Source organism: Mustela erminea, chromosome 9, assembly GCF_009829155.1.
Source record: "Mustela erminea isolate mMusErm1 chromosome 9, mMusErm1.Pri, whole genome shotgun sequence".
Taxonomy (NCBI): domain Eukaryota; kingdom Metazoa; phylum Chordata; class Mammalia; order Carnivora; family Mustelidae; genus Mustela; species Mustela erminea.
Genome location: NC_045622.1, coordinates 40,071,086 through 40,087,745, shown reverse-complemented (window position 1 = coordinate 40,087,745; position 16,660 = coordinate 40,071,086). Strand labels below are relative to the sequence as shown.

At 37.3% G+C, this 16,660-nt stretch overlaps 1 pseudogene; it reads right to left on the bottom strand.

The window, feature by feature from the left end:
* Positions 1 to 201: 201 nt before the first annotated feature.
* Positions 202 to 879, bottom strand: LOC116599726 (annotated as a pseudogene).
* Between the last annotated feature and the right edge of the window lie 15,781 nt (positions 880 to 16,660).

The window sequence follows — 16,660 nt, the reverse complement described above, 5'->3', positions numbered from 1 at the left end:
AAAAAAAATAAAGCAATCGTGCCTTCTCAGTTTGAGACTGCTCCCAGAGAGAGCTACAGAAGCAAGAAAAGAAGCTTGCCAATGTTAAATTACCAGACAGGGCAACGGTCACTGTTAGATGGGATAACTTGGGGTCACAGGAGGCAGAAAACCCTTGAGACAGCACTCAAGATGAATGTCTTTGCATGGCCTGTGCACCACTCAAAGCAGCAATCTCAGGGGTTCTGGAGGTGTGTTACCTTTGCAATATGTTTTCCTCAAGATAAGACACAAAGTTGAAGCCCCTGGAGAGATGAGATCACCAAGGTGGAACTCCCACCGGGGGCGGCACTGGATAAGAGCCAGAGAGCACTTTCTGCAGATGCTGCTCCTTCCAGGTCCAGCTGAGTCCTGCAAACACTGGTAGGTGTCTAGGAGAGTTTTGCAGTTGGAACAGCAGAGGCCCAGGTACTGCAGGGTGTCTACACAAAAAGGGATGAAGCAGCCGCCCACTAATGTACCCCAGCAGACACAGGTTCCCACAGGAGAGCCAGCTGAGGGCGCTGGTATGACAGGAAAGCTGTGTCACAAGCGTCTTGTTGCAGGAAGGACAACACATCTGGACTGGGCGGTGGAGTTGAAGAAGGATACTGGCTGCTGCATGCAGACCATCTGCCCAGCAGTTGTACTGGCATTTGGGATGGGCACTGGTTGGGTGTAGTACCAGGAGGATTTGGGCCCTTCCCACCTCTACCAGTCACCAGACCCTGATTGGCCATGGTAGGAGTGCAGGAGGCACAGGGAAGGAACTGTTGAGCACCACCATCTCTTCATGGAATGGGGCATGGCTGGCACCAAGGAAGGCCTAGCAGCCTCCTGGTAAGATCTTGGAGCTGACATTCTACTGCCCTTGCCACCAATCAAGCCAATAAGCTGATTCTTAAATTTATATCAAAATGCAAGGGACCTTGAGGGTCTGATGCAAAGTGAAATATGTTACTGAGGTGTAGAAAGACAAATTCCACATGAATTCACTCGTAAGTGGAATCTAAAAACAATAATAACAACGACAGATGAATAAACGAAAAGCAGAATCAGACCTATAAGTACAGAGAGCCAAGTGCTGGTTGCTAGAGGGGTGCGGTGGGGTAGGGGGATCAGACAGAATGGGTGAAGAGGAGAGGGAAATACAGGTTTCCACTTACAGAATGATTGAGTCAGGGAATAAAGGGCACAGCATAAGAAATACAGTCAATGATACTGTAATATGCATTGTTATTACAATGTATATTTAATATAGACAGATGGTAGTTATACATGTGTTTAACATAGAACAGTGTATAAACGTGTTAAATCACTATGTTGGACACCTGAAACTAATGTAAAATTGCATGTCAACTATACCTAAATTAAAAGAAAGAAAGAAAGAAAGAAAGAAAGAAAGAAAGAAAGAAATTCAAAGGACCCAGATAGTCAAAGAAATCTTGAGAAAAAAAAAAAAAAGGAAATTGTAGTTTTTAATTGCCTGATTTCCAAACATGCTAAAAAGCTACAGCAATCAATTCAGTGTGGTACTGGTAAAAGGATAGACATGAGTGTCTTCTATCCCATTATTATCCATTATCCCTGTTACCACTGTTATCTCAGTGATATGTGTGTTCTATCTCACTGATATATCAAGATAGAAATATCAGTGGGATTACAAATACAAGTCCAGAAATAACCCTTTATATTTATGGTCAATTGATTTTTGACAAAAGTACCAAGACAATTGAAGGAGGAGAGAGTGGTCTTTTTAACAAATGGCCTGGAACGATGAGATATCCATATGGAAAAAAATAATAATTGGACTCCCACCTACACCATAGACAAAATTTAACTTGAAATGGATCCAACATGACAAATGTATAAGCTAAAATTATAAAATTCTATGAAAAAAAATGTAGGTATAAATCTTTGTGATCTTGTATTAGACAATGTTTTCTTACAGGTGATACCAAAAGTGCAAGTAATAAAAGAAAAAGGGGCCTCTGAGCAGCTCGGTCAGTAAAGCATCCGACTCCTGACTTTGGCTCAGGTCATGATCTCAGGGTGTGAGATCAAGTGCCATGTTGGGTCCACACTCAGCATGGAGTCTGCTTGTCTCTCTCCTTCTGCTCCTCCCCCTACTCACACACTATCTCTCAAATAAAAAATAAATAAAATCAATGAAGAAAAAATAAATTTGGCTCCAAAATGTACAACTTTTGAGTTGAAACAATGTCTTCAAGAAAGTAAATATACAACCCACAAAATGGGAGAAAATATTTTTAAATTGCATATCTGATGAGGAATTAAGTAAAAAAAAAATGTAAAGAACGTTTACAACACAATAATATGCACACAAATGACTCTCTTTTAAAAATGAGCAAAGGGTATGAATACAAAGTTCACTAAACATAGGTACAAACAGGAAACTCATGAAAACACCTCCAGCATTATTAGTCATCAGGAACAGGTAAATCAAATGCACGATGATATACCACTTCATGACCACTAGAATGATTATAATAAAAAGAGACAACAGAAAGTATTGGTGAGGATGTGGAGACAATGGAACCCTCTCATACATTGGTGTTGGGAATATAATATTGTGCAACTACTTTGGAAACCAATTTGGCAGTTCTGCAAAATGTTGAACCAGCCATATGAACTAGCAAATCCAGTTCTAAGTATATACCCAAGAGAAGGCAAAGCATGTGTCCACATAAAAATGTGTACATGAATATTTATGGCAGTATGTTTAAAATAGCAAAAATCATGGAAACGGCCCAATTGTTCATCAGCTGATAAATGGATACAGAATATGTGGTATATCCACCCACACAAAGCCATACTATTCTGCAACAAACTGGGATGAAAGTACTGATAACATAACATGACGAGCCATGAAAACATTATGCTAAGTGAAAGAAACTAGCCAGAGAATGCCATTTATTACGTGATTTCATTTAAGTGTAATGTCCAGAATAGGCAAATTCATAGAAACAGAAAGCAGAGTAATGGTTTTCAGGGGATGGGTACAGAGTTTACTTTAGGTATGATGAAAATTAGGCAAAACTACACTGTGGTATTGGTCTCATTATTTTGTGAATGTTCTAAAAATCACTATGTACACTTTAAATGGGTGAATATTGTGGAATATGAATTATATCTCAATTAAGCTGCTTTTAAAAACAGAACAAGAAAGGGACGCCTGGGTGGCTCAGTTGGTTAAGCGGCTGCCTTCGGCTCAGGTCATGATCCTGGCGTCCTAAGATCGAGTCCCACATCGGGCTCCTTGTTTGGCGGGGAGCCTGCTTCTCCCTCTGCCTCTGCCTGCCACCCTGTCTGCCTGTACTTGCTCTCGCTTCTCTCTCTATGACAAATGAATAAATAAAATCTTTAAAAAAAAAAAAAAAACAGAACAAGAAAGCTTTAATTAGACAGAATTTTGTAAAAAGTTCACAAATTAAAGGCCATGTTTGCCATCTAGAGAGATTCTGACAATTTTCCTTTATAGAGTCTCTCTCAATCTGTTAAAATAATTAGTCTTATACTCCGTGCAGTCTGATGAATATTTCCATTTAATTTCTTTGTTCTGAAGTCATTTTCCTACTTCTTATTCTGATCAATTTATCTATTTTCTTAGTATGTGCTGTATCTCTCAAATTGGCCTAATTTGCAAATTTCCCATACTATTTACACGATTCTGAGAGAGAGTCAAACTGCTAATTAAATTGGATCTAATACAAGTCTCATGACACCCACCCAGAGAGCCCAACAAGGTGCATTTATATTTATCAATTCTTTTTGTTGTTAGTCTTTGATCAATTTGCTCTCTGGCATCTCTCTATGAACATGGCTTTATTTTTAGAGAATAGGAGGACATAAAATGTCTCTATTGATTAGTACATAAGAAGATAAATAGGCATCTTTTGAACATTTTAAAATTAATTCCTGCACTGTCTCCAGTCCATTTAAATTACATTAGGTTTATTGCACTTAGTGGATAACTTGTATTTTAATATCAATATTTTAGAACTATAAGGTTAGATAAGGTACTTAAAGTTACATCTATAGGTGACATCCAGGCACCATAATTTCAAATTGGTTGTTGCTGAGGAATGACACTTATCCTAATTCTTCATTCCCATCCTCCGCTTTTTTTTTTTTTTTTTTTCTTCTTCTCAAAGGGAAATAACTTGTTCATGCCTAGAAGAGAAGAGCGTCAGGAAGAATTCCAGTCCCACTCTCCACCCCCATCTCTGACTCATCTCAAACTGATTAAATCAGTAGGTGGTGATAGTAGTGGAAGGGTTTGATTAATTAACACTCTACACCCCAACATATGGTGCCACGAGATAGGAAATTTGGATAAAGAGAAACCAAAACTAAATAGGAGTTACAATGAAATGTCAGTCTTATAACCTGAAGTGCAGGTTTCCTAATAAAGCGCAGTTGGAGGACACTGTAATTCTTTCCTCACTGACTAAATCAAAGGCAATGCAACTGTGAAAGTGTGGCTTCCTTACTAATGTCTGTGTCTGGTGCAAGGTACATGGGGGCATGGATGGCCAACTATGATAAGCAGGAATACTGAAGATGAACTTAATCCCCCTGAATGCAAATAGGTCCCAGACAGAAGGAGCAAGACCCAAAAGTTCAGGATATAGTTTACCTCTGCTCCAATTTCATCAATCAAAAATACCATTCCTCCTTGGTAGAAAGGTGGAAATCAACAAAGGGAGAGAGAGACCAGAAGTGTCTTCCAACACCATTTCCTTCTCAGGAGGGACAGGAGCTCTGTACTTCTATCTGCTTCTTTGGGAAAAAAAAAGGTTAATCAAAAAGACCTTTTCCCTTCCCAGCAGCTGAACAGGTTATTGGACATGCACTGACCAACTATTTGGTCTATGGTACTCCTTCATGTGAGTGTCTTAAAAGTCTAAGCAGTTATAAGCCATTAAACTAAAGAATTTCTCTTCTCTCTCTCTGTCTCTCTCTTCATCTCTGTCTCAATCTCTCTTATCCTTCAAAACCTTTTGTGGTCCAGTAATTGTGAAGCCTATGCCTTTCTCTGAAATCGAGATCCTATCTCTCTGGTCATTCTGTACAATTTGTCTCACTTTATTTTTAGTTTCTCTCTTTGTTACTGTCTTAGCTTCACAACTTTTATCCAGACCATATACCCAGTTGATTCTTACGCTGACCTCTGGGACCTCTTTAGACTAAATCTAGGTCCTAAGTTCCTGCCTATCCAGGGAGAAAAATAAGAAAATGTGTTTCATCCAGATCAACGTCAAATTGATCTAATGTTTATTTGGCACCTACTGTATCATAGATACCACATTATGCCTATCCTACTCTGTTCAACAAGCCTGGGAAAGGAGACTTTCATCTCAACAGCACAGATTATAATAAGTGATGTTGATTGTTTCTCATGTATCAGTCATATTATAATTGTTTTACATGTTTGCATGTCTAATCTGTACAGTAGATCTATGAGGTATGTGCTATTTCAATGATTATTTTAGTGATGGAGAAACTGAGGCACCAAAAAGCGTTAAGAAATATTTCAGTATTATATCTAGTAAGTGACAGAACTGAGATTTTAATACAGGAAAGGTTATCCAGAGGAAAAAATATGGTAATAAAAATAGAATAACTTGGCCAACTTCATAGTTAACAAAAGCTGATGTGAGAATTCAAACCCAAGATTTTCACCATGATCTCTTTTTTATTATACTACATTTCTTAATTAAATTTTCTCAGTGTATTGATGTCAATGCCATGTAGGAAATATATAAAAGTCTTGCTGAGATCAAGATGTAAAGTAAAATCTCACCTATACTCTCTGAGCTGTTTATCACTGAGTGTTTTCCTCAGTATTTCACTCACATAATCATACCTTTCATCTTAAAACTATTAGATAATTATCAACTATTTTGAGCTCATCCTGTGTACCGTTCTGATCATAGTACCCCACTGTTCAAAATGCACTGGTGGTTCCAAGTGTTTAGAGAAGAAAGTCCCAGATCTTTTACATTGCATTAAAGGACTTCCATAAATTAGTTCCTGGATATCTTTCTGATAAGAGCTTTGCTCAACAGCCCTATCTCATTTTAAAACACTCCTTTTCCCTAATCAACACATCCAATGCCAGATTTAAGACTTTCCCTGTTCACCATGATTTCTAATAAGTAGTTATTTTTCATCTTAAGTTACATGAGAACCTCTATTATATGAAAGGATTTGGAGGGATATATATATATATATATATATATATATATATTCTTCTTCATTTTCATCTATTCCATTGTGGTTATTGTAGTGTCTTATATCTGTAGTTGTATGTGTGTTTAAAGTAAATGGCTTCCCATTGATTTAAACTGAATCTAAATGTAAAGCTGGATATGGGCATATAAAATGTTCTTAATATTTATTATTATTCATTGAATTGTAGAGGATGCAAGAAAATAAATTTTCTTTTCTTAAGAAAACTACCATCTACTTAAAAATAAGAGCAATACAAGAGAAACAAGGAAGACTAAAGTACAAATTGCATTTGATTAACATTTAAAGAGGTTGTATAGACATCATATATTACACAGGGCTCAGGAAATTACACAAATAGGAAAAGTCAGGGAAATGAAACTTACAGGTTTGGAACTTGAGGCAAGCCCTAAAAAGTAAGATATGGATGAGTGAAGACTAAGACTAGTGCACCTTAGAATACTGAAAAATCCCATAGGAAATGTCAACTCATTTTCAACCAAGGTATGGAAAAAGACCACTGTCTTGAAGACTCAACATAATAGTAAAACCATAATAAAACCATAGCTCCTTTCTTCTCAGTCACCTAGTCTGAAACTAGTCCATGATGACCATTAACTTGATGCTCCATTGACTTTTATGAAATGTCAACAATTTCCTCTAATAATTATTTCTTCCTAACCTCTTTTATTAAAAAGTTTACTTAAGCTCCCTTATCAAAAGTCAGTTCTCATTACATCTGATTAACCATAGTGGGATGTATGATTCCACACCCCTGGTATCAAGCCAAGTCAGGCCAAACATATTCTCTCTCCCATGGACTCATTAGGACTTTTGAACAGGACTCCGTGTAGTGCTGGGTTCAGTATAATAACAGGTGTGTCACAGAACTGAAAGTAACACTCCAGAAACAAAGAAAAGAATGAAACAGGCATGGAAAGAGAAACAGAAATGAGAAACCATGCAATCTCGAACACACACAGAGGGTAAGTTTTCTCATATCTGACTCCCAATAAATGGGAGGCCCTTTGAGTCTCTCAAAATCTGTGATACATACACATTTCCTTTCATTTCTTAATTTTAGTAACCATTCCACCACACCGAAGCCTTAACCCACTCTTCTTACCATCTTTTTAAACTTCTCAGCTTCCTCTCATTTCCCTTGGGCCCTATTTAAATTCCAAGGTCGAACATTAAACAGTCTGTCACTTATTTTCTCATCTCCTTATCTCTCTCTAACTTTTCCATACTCATTTTGTTGAAACTTCAAACATTTTTAAATCCAATTTCCCAGTTATTCTAGGTTTAATATCATGTAGCTAAACGTACATAGACAAAAACTCACAACCATGCTGTCTGAATCTATTTTAGTATAGTGATCTCTGATTGCAAGGGAGCCTTAATACTGCCCATCAATCTTACTACCTTTCCTTGGACCATCTATTCCTGCAACCTCAATGTGGTGATTTTATATCTTCTATCTCCTCAAACCTCCAGTCTCTGTTCTCATATCCCCTATCCTCACTCTCAGATAATCTTTCTTCCCGCAACCTAAAACATCAGAAACAATTACGGAACTTCCACAAACTCCCACCTCCACATCTCACACCTATGGACACGTTCTTTCTTCCTGTCAATGTAGAGGATATTTCTATATATTTATAGAAATTTATGTTTCTGCCCTGAATTGAGGATTCATTCTCTAACTCCTATACTTAATATCACCACTAATGTTATAAAACCCAGTTTTCCTTTCACTCTTCCTTTTCTCTTATGATCCACATCCATCCATCAACAGTATCTATTAGTTTACAAATAAAAATATAAATAACATCACAGCTCTCCACTTCCCTCTGCTCTGAACTGCCATCATTTCTGGCCTGAAATACTATAATGGCTTCCTAAATTGCTCTGTTTATACTCCTGCCCTCTGAAGTTTATTTTCAGAAGTTTCAAGAATGATTCTTTAAGAATTTAAGTCAGGTTATGACAAAATTTGTCTTAAAACCTCCCAATAGTTCTCCACTATTGCTCATGGTAAAAGGCAATGTCTTTCATTGACCTACAAGGTCTTTTGTGACTTGTCCTTGGTCATTCTTTTCATCTCACTTCCTATCACTCTCCTTCCTGACCTCCTCAACTCCAGCTACACTAACCCTCTTGCAGTTTCTGAATCACAACAGGCATTTATCTCCTTCATGGTTCTAGAATTTCTTTTACTCTCTCCCTGAATTCACCTTCTCATAGATACACCTGAATCACCCCTTATATCCTAGAAGTCTTTAGTCAAATGTTCTTTCTCAGAGACTACTTCTTAACACTGTTTCCTGTTAAAATCCTTCCTGAATTAGCAGCAGGTTGGCCAATCATTCCTATTTTCCTGAGAGTATTCTATTTTAGCACTCAACATTTTACATTTCAGTAACTCCTTCAGTTCTCAGCAAACTGGGAGAGTTGGCTATCTTAATAGTAGTCACCCTTATTCACCCATCATCTGTTCTCTTTCCTTACTTTATTTTTCTCTATGGTACATTTTGCTACCTCATGTACTAAAAATTTAATATACTTGTGTTTATTTCCTTCTCTTTTCCATTCTTTCCATTCATTTCCATAAGGGTAGGGATTTCAGTATGCTTTGTTTCCTTTTGTATTCCTTGCCACCTAAGATAGTGCCTATAGTAGGACCTCTTTAATTATTAAATGAGTAAATCTTAATAACTGAATAAAAGAACAAGTATATCCCTTAATTCTCTGTATTTAGTTCAGTTAGGTTAGTTGGGTTTCTCTTTCTTACAAACCAATGAACTTTAAATCTACCAACTCATTCTTTGGGACCGAGCTCTAAATTGTTTCTTACAGCTGTGTTATTGATCCTAAACTCCTCTACATTAAATTTCTTTTCCTTTTTGGTTCAGTTTAACTCTGACAACCTTTTATGTGGAAATTTCCCAACACACAACCAAGAGCTAAGAGATCACGTGGCAAGTGGTAGATAGATGAGCTTTATTGAAATACAGGAAAGAAAAGCTGGGGGTGGGTGTTCTGTTTAAGATGGCAATATAGGAGATTCCCAAAATCACCTTCACTGATGGACAAATGGAATCTACAGATATATATGGAACAATTCCCCCTGAATTGACAGAAAATGACTGAGAGACTCCTATACATTAAGCCAATGAGAAAACAAGCAAACAAATAAACAAAGCCACATCAAAACTGGTAGGAGAGGCTGAGACACAATCTCTCCACAAACCACATGCCTGACATTATGACCTACAACTAGGAGAGAATTCACTATTCCCAGCTTTGCCCTGAAAAGTTAAGGGTTTGGACCCAACATCTAGCACCCCAACTTTTATGAATGCTACCAGAGGGATGGGCCCTCAAACACTTAGATCTGACAGTCAATAGGGCTTGCTTCCATGAGACCAACTACAAAATGTAAAACAAAGAAAGAGCTCATAATGGGGTCACAAGGATTCTCCATATCTATACCTCAAGGGCTCACAACAGACAGAAATACCCAAGCTCAGGCTTTCCCTTAGAGAGGTTTATTCACATCCTTTTAAAGCTGCTTGCTGGGGTGCCTGGGTGGCTCAATCAGTTAAGCATCTGCCTTGGGCTCAGGTCATGATCTGAGCATCCTGTGACCAAGCCCCACGTTGGGATCCCTGTTTCTCCATCTCCCTCTGCTGCTCCCCCTACTTGTGCTCTCTCCTCTCTCTCTCAAATAAATAAATGATGCTTGCTGATGGGTCAGCTTCCAATCAATCCATATCTAAGTGCTAACTGAGATCCTCCCTTTGGGGACAGTGATAGATTTTGGTTCGCTTTCAACTAGTGGTAGACACTAAAAACACAAAGCTGCTCGGGCAATCACAAAGGTTTAAGAGACCACCAAGAGCTAGGCAAAGCTGAACAACTTTAATAAAATGCTGATAAGTGATTTACCTAATAAAGACTTAAAAATAATGGTCATAAATATGCTTACCAAAGTCAGGAGGACAATGTATGAACAAAGTGAGAATTTCAACAAAAATAGAGAAAATATAAGTACTAAGCGGAAATCACAGAGCTGAAGAATATAATAACTGAACTGAAAAATTCAATAGATGATTTCACAACACACTAGATCAAAGGAAAGATAGGGTCAGCCAACTCAAAGATGGGGCAGTTGAAATTATCCAATCAGAAGAAAAGAAAGAAGAAAAATGAAAACGATATTTAAGGTACTTATGGGACACCATGAAGCAGATCAATATTTACATCGTAAGAAGGAGAAGAGTGAGAAACATTTTAGGATTTTTTTCTATGTTTCTGTGAAACATGTCATTAGAATTTTGAAGAGATTGCCTTGCGTCTGTAAATGGCTTTAGGTAGCATGGCCATTTTAACAATATTACTTCTTCTAAGAAATCTAGATAAAGCTGAAGACCTCATACTTCCTGATTTCAAACTCTACTACAAAGCTATAGTAATTTGGTCAATTAATTTACGATAAAGGAGCCAATTATATACAACGGAAAAATGATAGTCTTTTCAATAAATGGTTCTGGAAAAACTCAACAGCTACATGCAAGACAATGAAACTAGACCCTATCTTATTCCATACACAAAAATGAAACTCAAAGGGAATAAAGACTTGAATATGACACCTGAAACATTAAAAATCTTATAAGAAAAAAGGGTAAGCACCTTTAAATCAGTCTTAGTAATTATTTTTTTGGTATTTGATACCAAAAACAAAGGCAACCAAACAAAAATAAGTGAGTGGGGGCTACATTAAAAAAACAAAACCAAAAACTTTTGCACAGCACATGAAACCATCAACAAAATGAGAAAACAACCTACAGAAAGGGAGAAAGTATTTCCAAATCATATATCTGATAAGCCATTAATATCTGAAATATATAAAGAACTTATTTAACTCAAAAGCAAACAAATTATGGAGTTGGAAAATGGGAAGAGGAACCAAATAGACATTCTTCCAAAGACACACAAAGAACCAAGAAGTACTTGAAAAAATGCTCAACAGCCACCAAACATCAGGCAAATGCAAATCAAAACGATGATGAGATGTTACCTTACACCTCTTAGAATTGATATAATCAAAAACACAAGAGATAACAAGTGTTGAGAATATGAAAAAAAAAGGGAATCCTTGTGTTATGTTAGTGAGGATGTAAACTGGTGCAGCCACTGTAGAAAAGAGTATGGAGTTTCCTGAAAACATTAAAAATAGGAGTACTGGCTTCTGGATTTGGAGAGTCAAGATGGCAGAGAAGTAGCAGGCTGAGACTACATCAGGTAGCAGGAGATCAGCTAGATAGCTTATCAATCCATTGCAAACACCTACAATTTCAATGGGAGATTGAAGAGAAGAAGAACAGCAATTCTAGAAACAGAAAATTTACCACTTTCTGAAATGTTGGACTGGCAGAGAAGTGAATCCAAGCGGCGGGAAGACAGACCGTGGTGGGAGGGGCTGGCTCCCAGCAAATGGCAGAGTAATGGAGCACAAAATCAAGACTTTTAAAAGTCTGCTCCACACAGGGACATCACTCCAGATGCTAAACTGGGGAGCAAGCCACACGGGGTCAGCGTGGCCCCAGGTCCTGCAGGGTTGCAGAAGGATCGGGGGTGTCTGAGTGTCACAGAGCTCGAAGGGATTAGAGCGGGGAAGCTAGCTAGAGAGACAGAGCTGAGGAGTGAGCTCTCAGCTCAGGGTTACCTTGAACTGGTCACAGGCTGGGTGAGCTCGGAGTGGGGCCGGAGGCCGGGAGATCAGAGTGATTGAGTGCTTTTCTCTGAGGGCGGACTGAGGAGTGGGGTCCCCAACTCTCTGCTCCTCCGGGCCGGAGACTGGGAGGCCACCATTTTTATTCCCATCCTCTGGAATACAAAGAGCATTCAGGGAACAAAAGCTTCCCAAAGGAAACCCCAGTGGATTACTTAGCCTGGCCCCTGTTAAGGGCAGTGCAATTCCATCTCGGGGAAAGACACTCAAGAATCACTACAACAGGCACCTCCCCCAGAAGATCAACAAGAAATCCAGCCAAGACCAAGTACACTTACCAAGGAGAGCAGCAGAATTCCAGAGGAGAAGAAAGCAAAGCACAGAACTCATGGCTTTCTCCCCATGATTCTTTAGTCTGGCAGTTAATTTAATTTTTTTTTAAATTTTTTTTTCTTCTGCTAAATTTTTTTTTGAACTTTTACCCTTTTCTTTTTTAATGTTTTTTAACTAGTTTATCTTAATATCTTTCATAAAAAATAATCTTTTTTGAACCTTCATTATTATAGTCATATTTTATCCTTCATTGTATTTAACTTTATTTTTTGTATACACATAGGGTTTTTTCTTCTAAAAAATTGGGGTACAATTTCTAATAGATCAAAATATACCCTAAATCTAGCTTCAGGCTTGTTCTAGTCTCCAGCCCGAGCAAATTGTCTCCACTTTCTTTTTCATTATTCTCTCAACCAAATTACTTTATCAACTCCTTTATAGAAATTAAAAAAAAAAATGTTTTTTCATCTTTATAGGCGTATTCCATCCCTTCATTGTGTTTACCTTTATATACATTTTACATTCTTTAAAATTTTGGAAGGTAGTTTCTTCTAAGAGACCAAAATACTCCCAGAATTAAGTGGGTGACCCTGTTCTAGTCACCAGTCTAATATATAAATATATTTATTTCTTTTTTATTTTTTTTCTTTATTTGTTTTCTTTTTAAATTTTTTTTTCTTTCTGAACTTCTTTTTATCCCTTTTCTGCCCCACCCCATGATATGGGGTCTCTTCTGATTTGGTTAAAGCACATTTTCCTGGGGTCTTTGCCACCCTTTTAGTGTTTCATTTGCTCCTTCGTATACTCTTATCTGGACAAAATGACAAGGCGCAAAAACTCACCACAAGAAAACAAAACAAAACAAAACAAAACAAACAAACAAACAAAAAAAAAACAAGAGGCAGTACCAAAGGCTAGGGACATAATCAGTACAGATATTGGTTATATGTCAGATGTAGAGTTCAGAATGATGATTCTCAAGGTTCAAGCCAGGCTCAAAAAAGGAATGGAAGATATTAGAGAAACCCTCCAGCCCTTTCTGGAGAAATAAAAGAACTAAAATCTAACCAAGTTGAAATAAATAAAAGTTATTAGTGAGGTGTAATAAAAAATGGAGGCTCTTACTGCTAGGATAAATGAAGTAGAAGAAAGAATTAGTGATATAGAAGACCAAATGACAGAGAATAAAGAAACTGAGCAAAAGAGGGACAAAAAGCTACTGGACCATGAGGGGAGAATTTGAAAGATAAGTGACACTATAAGATGAAACAACATTAAAATAATTGGGATTCCAGAAGAAGAAGAAAGAGAGAGGGGAGCAGTAGGTATACTGGAGAGAATTATTACGGAGAATTTCCCTAATATGACAAAGGGAACAAGCATCAAAATCCAGGAGGCACAGAGAACACCCCTCAAAATCAACAAGAATAGGTTCATACCCCATCACCTAATAGTAAAATTTACAAATCTTAGCGACAAAGAAAAAATCCTGAAAGCAGCCCAGGAGAAGAAGTCTGTAACATACAATGGTAAAAATATTAGATTGGCACCAAACTATTCATAGAGACCTAGCAGGCCAAAAAGAGGTGGCATGATATATTCAGAGCACTAAACAACAACAACAACAACAAAAAAAACCAAAAACAAAAAAGGAGCCAAGAATACTATATCCAGCTAGGCTATCATTGAAAATAGAAGGAGAGATTAAAAGCTTCCAGGACAAACAAAAACTGAAAGAATTTGCAAAATCAAACCAGCTCAACAGGAAATATTGAAAGGGTTCTTCTAAGCAAAAAGAAACCCTAAAAGTAGTAGATCAGAAAGGAACAGAGATAATATACAGTAACATTCACATTATAGGTAATACAATGGCACTAAACTCATCTCTCTCAATAGTTACCCTGAATGTTAATGGGCTAAATGCCCCAATCAAAAGACACAGGGTATCACAATGGATAAAAAAACAAAACCCATCAATATGTTGCCCACAAGAAACTCATTTTAGACCCAAAGACACCTCCAGATTTAAAGTGAGGGAGTGGAAAACAATTTTCCAGGATAATGGACATCAGAAGAAAGCTGGGGTGGCAATCCTAATATCAGATCAATTAGATTTTAAGCCAAAGACTATAATAAGAGATGAGGAAGGACATTATATCATACTCAAAGGGTCTGTCCAACAAGAAGATCTAACAATTTTAAATACTTATGCCCCTAACATGGGAGCAGCCAACTATATAAACCAAATAATAACAAAATCAAAGAAACATATTAACAATAATACAATAATAGTAGGGACTTTAACACTCCCCTCACTGAAATGGACAGATCATCCAAGCAAAAGATCAACAAGGAAATAAAGGCCTTAAATGACACACTGGACCAGATGGACATCACAGATATATTCAGAACATTTCATCCCAAAGCAACAGAATACACATTCTTCTCTAGTGCACATGGAACAGTCTCCAGAATAGGCCACATCCTGCGTCCTAAATCAGGTCTCAACTGGTATCAAAAGATTGGGATCGTTCCCTGCATATTTTCAGACCACAATGCTCTGAAGCTAGAACTCAATCACAAGAGGAAATTTGGAAAGAACTCAAATACATGGAGACTAAACAGCATACTTCTAAAGAATGAATTGGTCACCAGGAAATTAAAGAAGAATTGAAAAAATTCATGGAAACAAATGATAATGAAAACACAACGGTTCAAAATCTGTGGGACACCACAAAGGCAGTCCTGAGAGGAAAATATATAGCGGTACAAGCCTTTCTCAAGAAACAAGAAAGGTCTCAGGTACACAACCTAACCCTACACCTAAAGGAGCTGGAGAAAGAACAAGAAAGAAACCCTAAACCCAGCAGGAGAAGAGAAATCATAAAGGTCAGAGCAGAAATCAATAAAATAGAAACTAAAAAAACAATAGAACAAATCAACAAAACTAGGAGCTGGTTCTTTGAAAGAATTAATAATATTGATTAAACCCTGGCCAGACTTATCAAAAAGAAAAGAGAAAGAACCAAATAAATAAAATCATGAATGAAAGAGGACAGATCACAACTAACACCAAAGAAATACAGACAATTATAAGACATACTATGAGAAACTCTATGCCAACAAATTTGACAATCTGGAAGAAATGGATGCATTCCTAGAAACATATAAACTACCACAACTGAACCAGGAAGAAATAGAAAACTGGAACAGACCCATAACCAGTAAGGTTATGAAACAGTCATCAAAAATCTTCAAACAAACAAAAGCACAGGGCCAGATGGCTTCCTGGGGGAATTCTACCAAACATTTAAAGAAGAACTAATTCCTATTCTCCTGAAACTGTTCCAAAAAATAGAAATGAAAGGAAAACTTCCAAACTCATTTTATGAGGCCAGCATCACCTTGATCCCAAAACCAGACAAGGATCCCATCAAAAAAGAGAATTACAGACCAATATCCTTGATGAACACAGATGCGAAAATTCTCACCAAAATACTAGCCAATAGGATTCAACAGTGCATTAAAAGGATTATTCACCACGACCAAGTGGGATTTATTCCAGGGCTGCAAGTTTGGTTCAACATCTGCAAATCAATCAATGTGATACAAAACATTAATAAAAGAAAGAACAACAACCATATGATAGTCTCAGAAGAAGCTGAAAAAGCATTTGACAAAGTACAGCATTCCCTTCCTGATCAAAACTCTTTAAAGTGTAGGGATAGAGGGCACATACCTCAATATTATCAAAGCCATCTATGAAAAACCCACCGCAAATATTATTCTCAATGGAGAAAAACTGAAAGCTTTTCCACTAAGGTCAGGAACATGGCAAGGATGTCCGTTATCACCACTGCTATTCAACATAGCAATAGAAGTCATAGCCTCAGCAATCAGACAACAAAAAGAAATTAAAGGCATCAAAATCGGCAAAGAAGAAGTAAAACTCTCACTCTTTGCAGATGATATGATACTATATGTTGAAAACCCAAAAGACTCCACTCCAAAACTGCAAGAACTTGAACAGGAATTTAGTAAAGTGTCAGGATATAAAAATCAATGCACAGAAATCAGTTGCATTTCTCTACACTACCAACAAGAAAGAAGAAAAAGAAATTAAGAAGTCAATCCCATTTACAATTGCACCCAAAACTATAAGATACCTAGGAATAAACCTAACTAAAGAGGCTAAGAATCTATACCCAGAAAACTATAAAGTACTCATGAAAGAAATTGAGGAAGACACAAAGAAATGGAAAAATGTTCCATGCTCCTGGATTGGAAGAGCAAATATTGTGAAAATGTCAATGCCAC